Source organism: Oncorhynchus gorbuscha, unplaced genomic scaffold (assembly GCF_021184085.1).
Source record: "Oncorhynchus gorbuscha isolate QuinsamMale2020 ecotype Even-year unplaced genomic scaffold, OgorEven_v1.0 Un_scaffold_4869, whole genome shotgun sequence".
In the NCBI taxonomy this organism is placed as follows: Eukaryota; Metazoa; Chordata; class Actinopteri; order Salmoniformes; family Salmonidae; genus Oncorhynchus; species Oncorhynchus gorbuscha.
This window is the reverse complement of record NW_025748796.1, coordinates 5,601-23,123: the sequence shown is the minus strand read 5'-3', so window position 1 is coordinate 23,123 and position 17,523 is coordinate 5,601. Positions and strand designations below refer to the sequence as shown.

The following is a 17,523-nucleotide window of genomic DNA, read 5'->3' as shown; positions in this document are numbered from 1 at the left end:
CCTTTCAGTTACTAGCCCCTCTAACCACCGCCGCAGAAAAGTAACCATTTAAATTTGTAGACAGAACTATGGATGCAAGGACTGACCATCCTTGATATCAAAATGATAGTTTTAAATATGTTTTGACACAATACAGTGTTTGTTTACATTTACTTTGTTTACACATTTAACATGCTTCTATTTTGGGTTCTGAAGGGGTATGACACCTGATCTAACCTCATGAGGCATTTATAAGCTAAATTCTTCAAAAATCTATGGGTGTATACAGTATGATTAATTTATGAGTTCTGTTCTTCTCGAATCTATGGATATATACAATATCATTCATTTATAAGTACAAAAATGGATGTAGCAATTAAAGATTTTAGCTTGGAGACATTCTAGAAATGTCAAAAACATACATTATTTGGATATTTTCTCCAAAAGTTATTATAACCATTATGGCCCAGGGCATGTCCTTATACTAATGTAGGCTGCAGTCGGTGGCCGTCAGTGTCTTATTCACACATTAGCCAGAGGATTTAGAAGGTCCAGCAGTTCACTGAGCTAAGCTAGTGTCCCATCCTGCTTCCCTTACAGCTGTCCCGAGCCTGTTGTATGTAACACAGTGCTCCAACAGCTGCGGAGAGAGGTGGATTGTATTACCCGATAATTGGCAAGCTACAAATCCCAGATCCACAGTAACCCTGTTTCACTGTGTTGGGGCCTTGTTTGACGAGGGGAAACAGCATTTCTGCTAGCTGCTTCAACATGGTCTCATTAGAAGATTTAAAAAAGTGACATTTAACCACTGTAGTTCCATGTCAACCAAATACACTTTTATTTACTTTACATCATTTTAACACATTCTCATTTACAGCAAAGACCTGGGGAATAGTTACAAGGGAGAGGAGGGAGGATGAATGAGCCAATTGGAAGCTGGGGATGATTAGGTGGCCAGATTGGGAATTTAGCCAGGACACCAGAGTTAACACTCCTACTCTTACGTGCCATGGGATATTTAGTGACCACAGAGAGTCAGGACACCCGTTTAACGTCCCATCAGGAAGACAGAAACCTACACAGGGCAATGTCCCTAATCACTGCCCTGGGACATTTTATTTTATTTTTTAGACCAGAGTGCCTCCTACTGGCCCTCCGACACCACTTCCAGCAGCATCTGGTCTCCCATCCAGGGACTGACCCTGCTTCAGAGGCAAACAGCAGTGAGCTACAGGGTGGAATGCTGTATCAATATGACAATTAGTGCAATTAAGGAACTATTGCTACAAACTAAGCTTCAAGGCCTATTCATGTTGTCCCAATCATACCACCATTCCTTGGCTGCAACATTCAGGAAAATATTATAGCCATGTCTGTGACGTGTTCAGGGAACTTTTAGAAACAGTTCAATTTTAACCATACTTACTTGCCATAGACGTGGGAGAGACAAGCTGCTACTAAAAGAACAGCCACTGACTGTACAGCCAATTAGAGACCAGCCACTGACTGTACAGCCAATTAGAGACCAGCCACTGACTGTACAGCCAATTAGAGACCAGCCACTGACTGTACAGTCAATTAGAGACCAGCCACTGACTGTACAGCCAATTAGAGACCAGCCACTGACTGTACAGCCAATTAGAGACCAGCCACTGACTGTACAGCCAATTAGAGACCAGCCACTGACTGTACATCCAATTAGAGACCAGCCACTGACTGTACATCCAATTAGAGACCAGCCACTGACTGTACAGCCAATTATAGACCAGCCACTGACTGTACATCCAATAAGACAAGCAGTCACTAACTAAATGACCAATAAGGGATCTGCAGCTACTGACTGTATCATGTTTCCCTTTACAGGGAGAGACCAGGAAAGATGGGTTCCCTGGAAACTCAAGCCAGAAGGTACAGTATGTTACCGTGGAAATATTTTATATTTATACAATATACTGTATATGAGATATTTCACAACTTACATATGTGTTTGAACATGATAAACTCTTTAAACATAACAGAGAGTCAGAGAGTGCCCTGTCAGCTGGGTCTGTACATGGTCTAGCACCTTCAGTTCACCAGGACCACTCTAAAGCATCATCACCCTCTAACCCTCCTCTAGGGCCCTTAGAAGTTGAAGTTGAAGAATCCACACACACACACACACACACACACACACACACACACACACACACACACACACACACACACACACACACACACACACACACACACACACACACACACACACACACACACACACACACACACACACACACACACACACACACACACACACACACACACACACACACACACACACACATACAGGGACATATTTGCCTATGAAACTCGATCCAGTCTAATGACATAACACTTAAAAGGCGCGGCCCACCCAAACATTTTCCTATACTTGATAAGGTTTGAGAATTGGCTAAAGCTGGCCTGCGTTACTCAACACTGCACATGACATGCAAAGTCTATATCAAGTGTCATAACATTCATATTGAGATTGATGGTGGTGTGACTTGGCCTACTCTGCCTGTGTGGGTCGTGTGGTTTCCATCCGAACTGTATTAGCTACCGCAGAGTACTGTTTTGCTGTTTTAGAGATGTCTTAAGGCCTTCCCTTTTGTGTGTGTGTGTGTGTGTGTGTGTGTGTGTGTGTGTGTGTGTGTGTGTGTGTGTGTGTGTGTGTGTGTGTGTGTGTGTGTGTGTGTGTTGTGTGTGTGTGTGTGTGTGTGTGTGTGTGTGTGTGTGTGTGTGTGTGTGTGTGTGCGCTTTCGTGTGTGTGCGTGTGCATGCCTAATCCTAATTGTGCGTGTGTGTTCTATTTCTCCCTCAGGGTGACCAGGGTGGTTCTGGCTCACCAGGTCTGGATGGTATTCCTGGACAGAAGGTGAGTCAGACTGTTGACTTGTTTGGACTGTCCATTATCTGTAAGATATAAGGTTTCTGCTTTAAACCACTAAACTGTTATTCTGCCACTATTTATAATCTGTGAGAGGGTTTTCTATGTCCTGGAGTGCTGTTGGACTAAGGTTCAACTAAAGTAGCATAATACTATCCCCTTCATCAGCTATCATGATAATACTATCTCCTTCATCAGCTATCATGATAATACTATCTCCTTCATCAGCTATCATGATAATACTATCTCCTTCATCAGCTATCATGATAATACTATCCCCTTCATCAGCTATCATGATAATACTATCTCCTTCATCAGCTATCATGATAATACTATCTCCTTCATCAGCTATCATGATAATAACAATGGCCCATTCATTTCCTTCATCAGACTATCCCCTTCCAGCTATAATATATTGTGAGAGGGTTTTCTATGTCCTGGAGTGCTGTTGGACTAAGGTTCAACTAAAGTAGCATAATACTATCCCCTTCATCAGCTATCATGATAATACTATCTCCTTCATCAGCTATCATGATAATACTATCTCCTTCATCAGCTATCATGATAATACTATCTCCTTCATCAGCTATCATGATAATAACAATGACCCCTTCATCAGCTATTATGATAATAACAATGGCCCATTCATCAGCTATTATGATAATAACAATGTCCCCTTCATCAGATATTATGATAATAACAATGTCCCCTTCATCAGCTATTATGATAATAACAATATCCCCTTCATCAGCTATTATGAGTTGGTGGTGGTGTTACTGGTGATGGTGGGGGTGATGGTGGTGGTGGTGGTGTTAGTGGTGATGGTGGGGGTGATGGTGGTGGTGTTAGTGGTGATGGTGGGGATGGTGGTGGTTATGGTGGGGGTGATGGTGGTTATGGTGGGGTTGATGGTGATGGTTATGGTGGGGGTGATGGTGGTGGTGTTAGTGGTGATGGTGGGGGTGATGGTGGTGGTGTTAGTGGTGATGGTGGGGGTGATGGTGGTGGTGTTAGTGGTGATGGTGGGGATGGTGGTGGTTATGGTGGTGGTGTTAGTGGTGATGGTGGTGGTGATTACAGTGGGTACGGTGGTGGTTATGGTAGTAGTGGTGGTGATGGTGGTGATGATTACGGTGCTGGTTATGGTGGTGGTTATGGTGGTGGTGTTAGTGGTGATGGTGGTGATGATTACGGTGCTGGTTATGGTGGTGGTTATGGTGGTGATGGTTATGGTGGTGGTGGTGTTAGTGGTGATGGTGGTGATGATTACGGTGCTGGTTATGGTGGTGGTTATGGTGGTGGTGTTAGTGGTGATGATGGTGATGATTACGGTGCTGGTTATGGTGGTGGTTATGGTGGTGGTGGTAGTGGTGAATACGGTGGTGGTTATGGTGGTGGTGGTGATGATTACGGTGCTGGTTATGGTGGTGGTTATGGTGGGGGTGTTAGTGGTGTTGGTGGTGATGATTACGGTGCTGGTTATGGTGGTGGTTATGGTGGGGGTGTTAGTGGTGGTGGTGTGGGTGATGGTGGTGGTTACGGTGGTGATTACAGTGGTGGTTATGGTGGGGGTGGTGGTGGTGATTATGATGGGGGTGATGGTGATAGTGGTGGTGACTCGCTCCTTCTCTCCCCATTGTGTTTCTGTAGTGCAGGGCTCTCCAACCCTCTTCTGTAGCTCTCCAGGAACAGGGTTCAGCATATCAACCAGCTAATTACTAGAATCTGGTCCACTAGATAAGGGTTGGAGCAAAAACCTCAAGAAGGGTAGCTCTCCAGGAACAGGGTTGGAGTGAACCTACAGGAGGGTAGCTCTCCAGGAACAGGGTTGGAGCAAAAACCTCAAGAAGGGTAGCTCTCCAGGAACAGGGTTAGAGTGAACCTACAGGATGGTAGCTCTCCAGGAACAGGGTTGGAGTGAACCTACAGGATGGTAGCTCTCCAGGAACAGGGTTAGAGTGAACCTACAGGATGGTAGCTCTCCAGGAACAAGGATTGGAACAGGGTTGGAGTGAAAACCTAAGGATGGTAGCTCTCCAGGAACAGGATTGGGTAACTTACAGGATGGTAGCTCTCCAGAAACAGGGTTAGAGTGAACCTACAGGATGGTAGCTCTCCAGGAACAGGGTTGGACTGAAAACCTACAGGATGGTAGCTCTCCGGGAACAGGGTTGGAGTGAAAACCTACAGGATGGTAGCTCTCCGGGAACAGGGTTGGAGTGAAAACCTACAGGATGGTAGCTCTCCAGGAACAGGGTTGGAGTGAACATACAGGATGGTAGCTCTCCAGGAACAGGATTGGAGTGAACTTACAGGAGGGTAGCTCTCCAGGAACAGGGTTAGAGTGAACCTACAGGATGGTAGCTCTCCAGGAACAGGATTGGGTGAACTTACAGGAGGGTAGCTCTCCAGAAACAGGGTTGGAGTGAACCTACAGGATGGTAGCTCTCCAGGAACAGGGTTGGAGTGAAAACCTACAGGATGCTAGCTCTCCAGGAACAGGGTTGGAGTGAAAACCTACAGGACGGTAGATGTCCAGGAACAGGATTTACACCCAGGACACAAAGGGATTTACACACAGAGCCATAGTCCCTTAGGAGGGAGATAGGACTTATTGTATATCCTCTCCTCATGTATTTACAGTATTTTATGCCCTCTGATTCAATGTCTCATGTACCCACTCAGAACTGTTTCAATACAGGGTCAGAGGAGATTAACAAATCATTCGCTTTTTCATCTTGTAAACACAAGTGAATATCATGCACTTACCCAGAAAAATATTTCTGTGTATGTAAATATGCATTAGTCATAGAGTTGTGGCTATTCCTTATGCATTAGATATGGGACAGTATGGAATATGTACTGTACATGTATATACAGTAAGGTGTGTGGGAAATATGCTCTTATTCTTTATAAGCTGAAGTGATGTGTAATTCCGTTGTGAAGTTGACTCAAGGCGCTAAACATTGTAGACGTGTGAACGAAGGCCCCTTCAGAGCTGCACTGAACCCTGCGGCACAGACCTCAGTGAAACTACCAAGATATTTCTCCTCGTGAACGAGTAGACCGTCAATGTTTGTTATTTAGCATTTCAAGTTTCAACCTTGTAATTTCAGGGGGAGGCAGGATCAAACGGGTCTAAGGGGATCGATGGAGCAATGGTAAGTACACACACACACACAGAAACGTACACACACACACACATTACATAATGGTAAATGTCTCTGGTTTCACTCTCTGTCATGTATAAACACCAGTTCATCCAAACGTGCAACGTCCCACTGCAGTGGATATACTGATATTCACATTCCCAGCATGCAGAGTCTCACTGTAGTGGATATACTGATATTCACATTCCCAGCATGCAGAGTCTCACTGTAGTGGATATACTGATATTCACATTCCCAGCATGCAGAGTCTCACTGTAGTGGATATACTGATATTCACATTCCCAGCATGCAGAGTCTCACTGTAGTGGATATACTGATATTCACATTCCCAGCATGCAGATTCCCACTGTAGTGGATATACTGATATTCACATTCCCAGCATGCAGAGTCTCACTGTAGTGGATATACTGATATTCACATTCCCAGCATGCAGAGTCTCACTGTAGTGGATATACTGATATTCACATTCCCAGCATGCAGAGTCTCACTGTAGTGGATATACTGATATTCACATTCCCAGCATGCAGAGTCTCACTGTAGTGGATATACTGATATTCACATTCCCAGCATGCAGAGTCTCACTGTAGTGGATATACTGATATTCACATTCCCAGCATGCAGAGTCCCACTGTAGTGGATATACTGATATTCACATTCCCAGCATGCAGAGTCCCACTGTAGTGGATATACTGATATTCACATTCCCAGCATGCAGAGTCTCACTGTGGATGGTTGGTTATAATATGTAGCATATTTCTGTTGTACATTCCCATATTTGATTTTAAAGGAGTTTCTCACTGTAGTTTTATACATGATAGGATCTACATTCCCAGCATGCAGAGTCTCACTGTAATGGATATACTGATATTCATATTTTACAGCATGCAGAGTCTCACTGTGTGGATGATTATCTGATAATTCACATTCCCAGACCTGAACTCTAATAACTTGGTCTCACTGAAGGACGTAGTCTGGATATATATCACAGCTCTTACCTAGTTCACAGCTACAGTAAAACAGCATGCAAGGTTTCACATTCCCAATTCACTCACTGTAGTGGATATACTGATATTCACATGGTGGTGTGGGAAACTTCCCTCATGCAGAACTGTCTCACTGTAGCAAATATACCTTTTATTCACATTCCCAGGATGCAGAGTCTCATGTGCTAGCAAGGCAGAGGTTCTGGGTTATCAGTCACATTCCCAGCAAGAGCGTCACTGTTTAGAAATGCATTGATGCAAGGGTTCAAACACTCAGTCCCTGCATTGTGTTGGGCTGATCTCAGAGGAGTGAGCTACAGCACAAACAGATCTGGGACTGAATAGAATTGTGTAGCATTTGCATAATTTGTTCTTTCATAATGGTGGTGTGGCTTTATGGGCCAAAGGCTAGATGTGTTTAGAATAAATATAGTGAAAAGACTTCACATGAAATTACAGGAAAACAAAGCTATGCTTTCAGGGAAATGGTCTGTATTTTGTGGCTTTTTGCATAATGATTCCTTCAATGGCATGTGGCTCCGCTAAGTATTGGGCTGAGCAGATGGACAGTTTAAAATGGCATAATGAAAGCGCCTCTTTTCATCACCATATCCCTCTGATTAGGCCAATGGACTGAGGGAGAAATCTGTCCCTCTGGCACAGTGTACAATACACTGACTGGCCTGCTCAATACAACATACAGGGACTGGGCTGCCTGCTCAATACAACATACAGGGACTGGGCTGCCTGCTCAATACAACATACAGGGACTGGGCTGCCTGCTCAATACAACATACCCAGGGACTGATGCCTGCTCAGTACAACATACAGGGACTGGGCTGCCTGCTCAATACAACATACAGGGACTGTGCTGCCTATTCAATACAAGCATGCAGGAACTGGGCTGCCTGCTCAATACAACATACAGGGACTATGCCTGCTCCAGTACAACATACAGGGACTGAGCTGCCTGCTCAGTACAACATACAGTGACTGGGCTGCCTGCTCAATACAACATACATGGACTGGGCTGCCTGCTCAGTACAACATACAGGGACTGGGCTGCTTGCTTAGTACAACATACATGGACTGGGCTGTCTGCTCATTCCAAGCATACATGGACTGGGCTGCCTGCTCAATACACATACATGGACTGGGCTTTATAGAGCACTCATTCTTCACATTCATACCAGCATGTTTACAGAGTGCCTCACTGTAGTGGCATAGGATGCTAGGTGATATGTCACAGCACATATAGGATTTTTTTAGTGCATTCATTATGAAGCATGTCCATACAGTAGAGGGGATACCTCGGGGAACTTAGTTCCTGACCTTCCCAGGACATCTAGTTGGTCACACAGACTGGGTTTGTTCCTCTGTGGGATGACCTCAACACAACAGCTCATTGGTCAACACAGACTGGGTTGGTTCCTCTGTGGGCTGACCTCAACACAACAGCTCATTGGTCACACAGACTTCCCAGCCTCTGTGGGCACAACCTAGTCCTCATAGTAGTTTCCCAGATACAGCCTAGTCCTCATATTGGTTTCCCAGACACAACCAGTCCTCATAGTTGGTTTCCCAGACACAGACACAGCCTATTCCTCATAGGGTTGGTTTCCCAGACTGCCTAGTCCTCAAAGGGTTGGTTTCCCAGACACAGACACAACCTAGTCCTCATAGGGTTGGTTTCCCAGACACAGACACAACCTAGTCCTCATAGGGTTGGTTTCCCAGACACATCCTAGTCCTCATTGGGTTGGTTTCCCAGACACAACCTAGTTCTCACTGGTTTGGTTTCCCAGACACAGATAGTTCATAGGTTTGGTTTCCCATGCACAGACCCACAGTAGTGGATCATAGGTTTGGTTTCACATTTCCCAGACATAGTCCTCAGAGGGTTGGTTTCCCAGACACAGGCTAGTCCTCATAGGGTTGGTTTCCCATATACTGCCTAGTTTCATATTCCCAGCACAGACACAACCTAGTCCTCATAGGGCTGGTTTCCCATAGACACAACCTAGTCCTCATATTGGTTTCCCAGACACAGAGTCCTCACTGTTGGTTTCCCAGACACAGACACAGCCTAGTTTCATATTGGTTTCCAGACACAGACACAACCTAGTTCTCACTTGGTTTCCCAGACACAACCTAGTCCTCATATTGGTTTCCCAGACATAGTCCCAGGTTTGGTTTCCCAGACACAGACACAGCCAGTCCTCATAGTTGGTTTCCCAGGTTACACAACCTAGTCCTCATAGGGTTGGTTTCCCAGACACAACCTAGTCCTCATAGGTTTGGTTTCCCAGACACAGACACAGCCTAGTCCTCATTGGTTTCACCAGACACCAGACACAACCTAGTCCTCATAGGGTTGGTTTCAAGACACAGACACAGCCTAGTCCTCGTTTCTCCATTGAGCAGCTATTTCTCTCTAGGACATTTTCAACATTGTAATACATCATAACTGCATGTAATGGAAAGTGTTGCCCTGTGTATTCAACAGCTTGATAATCAGTTGTTGTTTGAATTGGCATATTATCAACATGTTTGTTTCAAGTAATAAAGTTTATTGTCCATATAAAGTTGTTGAGGTTTTTATGAAACATGCAAATGCAGCATTGTTTACGATGCCTGTTCATTCACAGTGTTTCTATGACTTATCTATACTGAATGTATTTCAAACGATGGTGACTGCCAAGAACTTCATCATAACACTGCTGGTCTCATGTTTATGATATGGATTTGGTTATGCAGCTGTGTGATAGTGTCTTCAGCTCAACCTGGACGATGAACACAGTCTCTCTGCACACAATTTGACACACACACACACACACACACACACACATGCAAGGTTTCACACACACAAACACCACACACACACACTGCACACACACACACACACACACATGGTGGTGGGGAAACACACACACTCACACACACTGAACTGTCACACACACACACAACGATGAACACAGCAATTACAATCACGATTTTCAAGGGTGGTGCACTGTCAGATAATTAGGTTCAGAAACACTTCATTATCACACACACACACAACACACAGAGGTTCTGGGGCACACACACAGCATCAGTGTGAGCACACACAATCAGGACAACACACACACACACTCAGCAAGCACAGCGTGACACACACACACTTCAATGATGAACACATAAATCTATTACAATCACGATGTGAAACAAGGGTGTGCACTGTCAGATAATTAGGTCCATCAGAAACACTTCATTATCACACACACACACGCACGCACGCACGGGCTGGCACGCAGACGAGTGCACGCTACAGCACAACACAGATCTGGGACACAGACACACAGAACACACACACACACACACACACACTGGTTTCATTTATTTATGGTGTCGTAGTCCTAATTTGTTTACAACCAGGACTCCACATTCAGACAGACATTTCATGAATAAATAAACAGGAACATTTCTGACTTGGTTTTAGCCTGTTGCCTTCCAGTGGGTTATTTAATATACAGGAAAACAGAGCCTGCTCACTGGAAGATTGTCAACGGAAATCTGTTCTGTGAACTTTAGCACTGTTTAGTTGAATGTCTCTGTTATCATAAATAGACCGCTGAAGATGAGACCTTCGCTACAACATGAAGACAGACCGGCTCATATCAGGTCTCATCTTTCAGGATAGGAATCAGGATTTAGATTTAGGGTTGGGTTTGGAGACATAAATTGTGTTTATAGATGAAGTTGACATTTTGTCATGATGCACCAGTATCCCTTGTAAGAGGCCAAGTAAGGCACAATGATTGGATAAACCACCTTGGAACAGTCTCCTGAGGACAGTCAGATCTTTCAAAACAACATGTTGTTACTGCACATCTGTACTTATAATGCATGGAAATTATGGTGCTGCTTGTGTCAGGACCTAGTTTCAACATACAGGGTGACCAGCTGGGCTGCCTGCTCAATAAATGTAAGATACTCTTTTGAATCCCAGTCTGTTTATTCATCTGCATCATTCATTATTAACATTATAAACATAGTCAGTTGCCCTAAATAAATGTAAGGTCCTATCTTTGCTATTTTACTATCGTATGGTGTTTATTCGTTTGCATCGTTAATAATAAAAACAGTGGCCTAAATAAATGTGCAGGTTAATTTAGGTTGGAAGAGTGTTGGGAGGTGCTCAGCCAGGTTAATTTAGGTTGGAAGGGTGTTGAAGGGGCTCAGCCAGGTTAATTTAGGTTGGAAGGGCTGAGCCAGGTTACAGGTTGGAAGGGGGGCTCAGCCAGGTTAATTTAGGTTGGAAGGGGCTCAGCCAGGTTAATTTAGGTTGGAAGGTGCTCAGCCAGGTTAATTTAGTTTGGAAGGGGCTGAGCCAGGTTAATTTAGGTTGGAAGGCACTCAGCCAGGTTAATTTAGGTTGGAAGGGCTCAGCCAGGTTAATTTAGGTTGGAAGGGGCTCAGCCAGGTTAATTTAGGTTGGAAGGGTGTTGGAAGGTGCTCAGCCAGGTTAATTTAGGTTGGAAGGGTGCTCAGCCAGGTTAATTTAGGTTGAAGGGGCTCAACCAGGTTAATTTAGGTTGGAAGGTGCTCAGCCAGGTTAATTTAGGTTGGAAGGGTTTTGGAAGGCGCTCAGCCAGCTTAATTTAGGTTGGAAGGTGCTCAGCCAGGTTAATTTAGGTTGGAAGGGGCTCAGCTAGGTTAATTTAGGTTGGAAGGGGCTCAGCCAGGTTAATTTAGGTTGGAAGGTGCTCAGCCAGGTTAATTTAGGTTGGAAGGGGCTCAGACCAGGGTTAATTTAGGTTGGAAAAGGGCCTCAGCCAGGTTAATTTAGGTTGGAAGGGGCTCAGCCAGGTTAATTTAGGTTGGAAGGTGCTCAGACAGGTTAATTTAGGTTGGAAGAGTGTTGGAAGGGGCTCAGCCAGGTTAATTTAGGTTGGAAGGGGCTCAGCCAGGTTGATTTAGGGTTGGTTCCCAGGTTAATTTAGGTTGGAAGGGGCCTAGGTTAATTTAGGTTGGAAGGGTGGTTGGAAGGCGCTCAGCCAGGTTAATTTAGGTTGGAAGGGTGTTAAGGGGCCTCAGCCAGGTTAAGTTAGGTTGGAAGGGGCTCAGCCAGGTTAATTTAGGTTGGAAGGGTGTTTCCTCAGCCAGGTTAAGTTAGGTTGGAAGGCGCTCAGCCAGGTCAATTTAGGTTGGAAGGGTGTTCAGCCAGGTTAATTTAGGTTGGAAGGGGCTCAGCCAGGTTAATTTAGGTTGGAAGAGTGTTGGAAGGGGCTCAGCCAGGTTAATTTAGGTTGGAAGGGGCTCAGCCAGGTTGATTTAGGTTGGAGGGGTTCAGCCAGGTTAATTTAGGTTGGAAGGGGCTTAGCCAGGTTAATTTAGGTTGGAAGGGTGTTGGAAGGCCTAGTCCAGGTTAATTTAGGTTGGAAGGGTTTCCTCAGCCAGGTTAAGTTAGGTTGGAAGGGGCTCAGCCAGGTTAATTTAGGTTGGTTTCCCAAGGGGCTCACCAGGTTACAGCCTTGGAAGTTCTCAGCCAGGTTAATTTAGGTTGGAAGGGTGTTCAAGGGGCTCAGACCAGGTTAATTTAGGTTGGAAGGGGCTCAGCCAGGTTAATTTAGGTTGGTTGGGGCTCCCAGGTTAATTTAGACACAACCTCAGTCCTTAATTTAGGTTGGGGGCCAGCCAGGTTAATTTAGGTTGGAAAGGGCTCATAGGTTAATTTTTTGGAAGGGACTCAGACAGGTTAATTTAGTTGGAAGGTGCCTCAGGTTAGGTTGGAAGTTTGGAAGGGGCCAGCCAGACACATTTAGGTTGGAAGTCCTCAGCCAGGTTGTTTAGGTTTCAGCCAGACACAGGTTGAAGGGGCACAGCCTAGTCCTCATAGGGTTGGTTTCCCAAGACTCAGCCTAGTCCTCATTTAGGTTGGTTTCCTCAGCCAGGTTAAGAGGTTGGAAGGCTAGTCCTCAATTTAGGGTTGTTTCCTCAGCCAGGTTACAGCCTAGGTTGGAAGGCTCATAGGTTAATTTAGTTGGAAGGTTTCCCAGGGGCTCAGCCAGGTTAATTTAGGTTGGTTTCCTCAGACACAATTTAGTCCTCAGCCAGGTTTTTAGGTTGGAAGGTGCTCAGCCAGTCCTCATTTAGGTTGGAAGGGGCTGGGTTTTTAGGTTGGAAAGGGCTCAGCCAGGTTAATTTAGGTTGGAAGGGGCTCAGCCAGGTTAATTTAGTTGGAAGGTGCTCAGCCAGGTTAATTTCCCAGGTTGGAACACAGTGTTGGAGTTCTCATAGGTTTTTAGGTTGGAAGGGGCTCAGCCTAGTCCTCATTTAGGGGAAGGGTTTCCAGGTTAATTTACAAGGGTGTTGGAGTCCTTAATTTAGGTTGGTTTCCTCAGCCAGGTTAAGTTAGGTTGGAAGGTGCTCAGCCAGGTCCTCAATTTAGGTTGGAAGGGTTTCCCCAAGGGGCTCAGCCAGGTTAATTTAGTTGGAAGGCGCTCAGGGTTAATTTGGAAGGCCAGACAGGTTAATTTAGGTTGGAAGGGTGTAGTCCTCATAGGGTTGGTTTCCCAGACACAAGGGTGTTGGAAGGGGCTCATAGGTTAATTTAGGTTGACACAGGGCTCAGCCAGGTTCATAGGGTTGGTTTCCTCAGACAGGTTAATTTAGTCCTCAAGGGTTTGGTTTCCAGCCAGGTTAAGCCTAGTCCTCATAGGGGCTTGGTTTCCCAGCCAGGTTAATTTAGGTCCTGGAAGGGTGTTAATTTAGAACAGGGTGTTGGAAGGGGCTCAGCCAGGTTAATTTAGGTTGGAAGGGGCTCAGCCAGGTTTCCCAGACACAACCAGTCCTCATATTTAGGTTTCCCAGGGTGACACAGCCTAGTCCTCATAGGTTGGTTCAGCCACAATTTAGTCCTCAGCCAGGTTAATTTAGGTTTGTTGGAAGACACAGCCTAGTCCTCATAGGGTTGGTTTCCCAGACTCAGACAGGTTAATTAGTCCTCATAGGGTTGGTTTCCCAGACACAACCTAGTCCTCATAGGTTTGGTTTCCCAGACACAGACACAGCCAGGTCCTCATTTAGGTTGGTTTCCCAGACACAACACAGCCTCAATAGGTTCCTCATAGGTTTGGTTTCCCAGACACAGACACAACCTAGTCCTCATAGGGTTGGTTTCCCAGACAATTTAGTTGGAAGAGTGTTGGAAGGGGCTCATAGGTTTTTAGGTTTCCCAGACACAGCCACAACCTAGTTCTCATTTAGGTTTGGTTTCCCAGGTTACAGGTTGGAAGACTCAGCCAGCTAGTTCTCAGCCAGGTTAATGGTTTCCCAGACACAGGTTAAGCCTAGTTCTCAGCCAGGTTAATTGGTTTCCCAGGTTACACAGAAGGGGCAGCCAGGTTAGTTCTCATAGGGGGTTTCCCAAGACACAGACACAACCTAGTTCTCAGCCAGGTTGGTTTCCCAGACAGGCAGACACAGCCTTAATTTTCAAGGGTTTGGAAGGGGCTCAGCCAGGTTACATTTAGACACAGCCTAGTTATCAGGTTGGAGGGTTGGTTTCCCAGACGCACAGCCTGTTCATAGGGTTGGTTTCTCAGCCAGGTTAATTTTGGTTGGAAGGGGCTCAGCCAGGTTAATTTAGGTTTCACAGAAGGGACACAACCTGTGGAAGGTGCTCAGCCAGACACAATTTAGTGTTTCCCAGCTCAACCAGGTTAATTTAGGGTTGGTTTCCCAGGGGCTCAGCCAGGTTGTTCTCATAGGTTGGAAGGGCTTCCAGGTTACATTTAGGTTGGAAGGGGCTCAGCCAGTTAATAGGTTGGAAGGGTGTTCAAGGCGCTCAGCCAGGTTAACACAACCTAGTCCTTATAGGGTTGGTTTCAGCCAGGTTAACAGAAGGGCTCAGCCAGGTTAATCAGGGTTTGAAGATTCCAGGTTAATTGAGGGGCAGCTAGGTTAATTTAGGACATTGTTCAGCCAGCTTCATTTAGGTTGGAACTCATGTTAATTTTAGGTTGGAAGGTAACTTTCAGGTTAATTTAGGTTGGAAGGGTGTTCAAGTGCTTGCCAGGTTTATTCAACAGCTTGATAATCCAGGTTGATTTAGTTTGAAGGGGCTCAGCCAGGTTATTTAGGTTATCAACATGTTTGTTTCAAGGGGCTAAGGTTAAGTTTATTGTCCCAGGTATAAAGTTGGAAGGGGCTGAGGTTTTTAGGTGAAACAGGTGGAAATGCAGCATTGGTTGGAAGGCGATGCCTGTTCATTCAGCAACGTTTGGATGTCACTTTCTATACTGAATGTATTTCAAACGATGGTGATTGCCAAGGCGCTCAGAGCTTCATCATAACACTGCTGCGTGCCAGGTTAATTTAGGTTTAAGGGTGTTGAAGGGCTTCCTTGGTTTATTTAGGTTGGAAGGTGGCTCAGCCAGGTTAATTTAGGTTGAAGAACACCAGGTTAATTTAGGTTGGAAGGGGCTCAGCCAGGTTAATTTAGGTTGGAAGGGCTCAGCCAGGTTAATTTAGGTTGGCTCAGCCAGGTTAATTTAGGTTGGAAGGGGCTCAGCCAGGTTAATTTAGGTTGGAAGGCACAGCCAGGTTAATTTAGGTTGGAAGGGGCTCAGCCAGGTTAATTTAGGTTGGAAGGGGCTCAGCACATTTAGGTTGGAAGGCACTCAGCCAGGTTAATTTAGGTTGGAAGGGCACACACACACACACACTCAGCACAGGTTAATTTATGTCGGAAGGGTGTTGGAAGGGGCTCACAGAACACAGGTTAATTTACAAGGGTGTTGAAGGCGCTCAGCCATCAACGATGAAGGCGCACAGCCAGGTTAATTTACAATCCAGGATGGTGAAACAAGGGTGTTTGCACTGTCAGATTAATTTAGGTCAGCAGAAACACTTCAGGTTAATCACACACGCACACGCACGCACGGGTTGAAGGCTCAGCCAGGTTAATTTAGGTTGGAAGGCACACAGCCAGGTTAATTTACAAGGGGCTCAGCCAGGTTAATTTAGGTTGGAAGGGCTGCCCCCATCATTTATTTATAAGGGGCTCAGCCAGGTCCTAATTTGTTTACAAGGTGTTCCACCATTCAGACAGGTTACATTTCATGGAAACAAATAAACAGGAAATTTCTGAATTGGTTTTAGAAGGCCTTCCAGGTTATTTAGGTTGGAAGGGTGTCAGCCAGGTTAATTTAGGTTGGAAGGGCTCAGCCAGGTTAATTTAGGTTGGAAGGCTCAGCCAGGTTAATTTGTTGGAAGGGGCTTGTCTGTTCTGTTGGAAGGAACTCAGCCAGGTTAATTTAGGTTGAAGGTGTTGGAGGGGCATCAGCCAGGTTGATTTAGGTTGAAGGGGCTGAGACCAGGTTAATTTAGGTTGAAGACAGACCGGCTCAGTCAGGTTATCTTTCAGGTTGAAGGGGCTCAGGATTTAGATTTAGGGTTGGGTTTGGAGGGCTCAATTGGTTTATAATGAGGTTAATTTAGGTTGGAAGATGCTTGTCAGCCAGGTTAATTTAGGTTGGAGGCCCTGGGTAAGGTTAATGATTGGAAGGCGCTCAGCCAGGTTAATTTAGGTTGGAAGGGTTGGAACAGTCTCCAGGAGGTTAATTTAAAACAAGGGGCTGTTGTTAGGTTGGCACATCAGCCAGGTTATAATGCATGGAAATTAGCCAGGTTAATTGTGGTAGGACCTGAGGTTTCAAGGTTGCTCTTTCCTCTGCCAGGTTAATTTAGAGAAGGGACCAGCTGGTTAATTTAGGTTGGAAGGGAAACCTGGTTAATGTAAAGGGGCTCAGCCAGGTTAAGTTGTTTATTCATCTGCATCATTCATTATTAACATTATAAACATAGCCAGGTTAAATTTAATGTAAGGTCAGCCAGGTTAATTTAGGCGCTGCTCAGCCAGGTTTTTACTAAGGGGCTCAGCCAGTTAATTTAGTTTATTCGGTTTGCAAGGGGCTAATTAAAAACAGTGGCTCAGCCTTAATAAATGTGCAGGTTAATTTAGGTTGGAAGGGTGTTGGGAGGTGCTCTCAGCCAGGTTAATTTAGGTTGGAAGGGGTGTTTAGGTTGGAAGGGGCTCAGCCAGGTTAATTTAGGTTGGAAGGGGCTCAGCCAGGTTAATTTAGGTTGGAAGGGGCTCAGCCAGGTTAATTTAGGTTGGAAGGGGCTCAGCCAGGTTAATTTAGGTTGGAAGGTGCTCAGCCAGGTTAATTTAGGTTGGAAGGGGCTCAGCCAGGTTAATTTAGGTTGGAAGGGGCTCAGCCAGGTTAATTTAGGTTGGAAGGGGCTCAGCCAGGTTAATTTAGGTTGGAAGGGTTGGAAGGGGCTCAGCCAGGTTAATTTAGGTTGGAAGGGGCTGCCAGGTTAATTTAGGTTGCTCAGCCAGGTTAATTTAGGTTGGAAGGGGCTCAGCCAGGTTAATTTAGGTTGGAAGGGGCTCAACCAGGTTAATTTAGGTTGGAAGGCGCTCAGCCAGGTT

The 17,523-nt window shown here is 45.4% G+C and overlaps 1 long non-coding RNA gene across 1 annotated transcript; it reads left to right on the top strand.

Annotated features, from left to right (window-relative positions):
• The first annotated feature begins 1,843 nt into the window (after positions 1 to 1,843).
• LOC124028786 lies at positions 1,844 to 6,052 on the top strand. Its single transcript, XR_006837646.1, has 3 exons — positions 1,844 to 1,890; positions 2,825 to 2,878; positions 6,007 to 6,052. It is a non-coding gene; the product is annotated as an uncharacterized LOC124028786 (long non-coding RNA).
• The last annotated feature ends 11,471 nt before the right edge of the window (positions 6,053 to 17,523 follow it).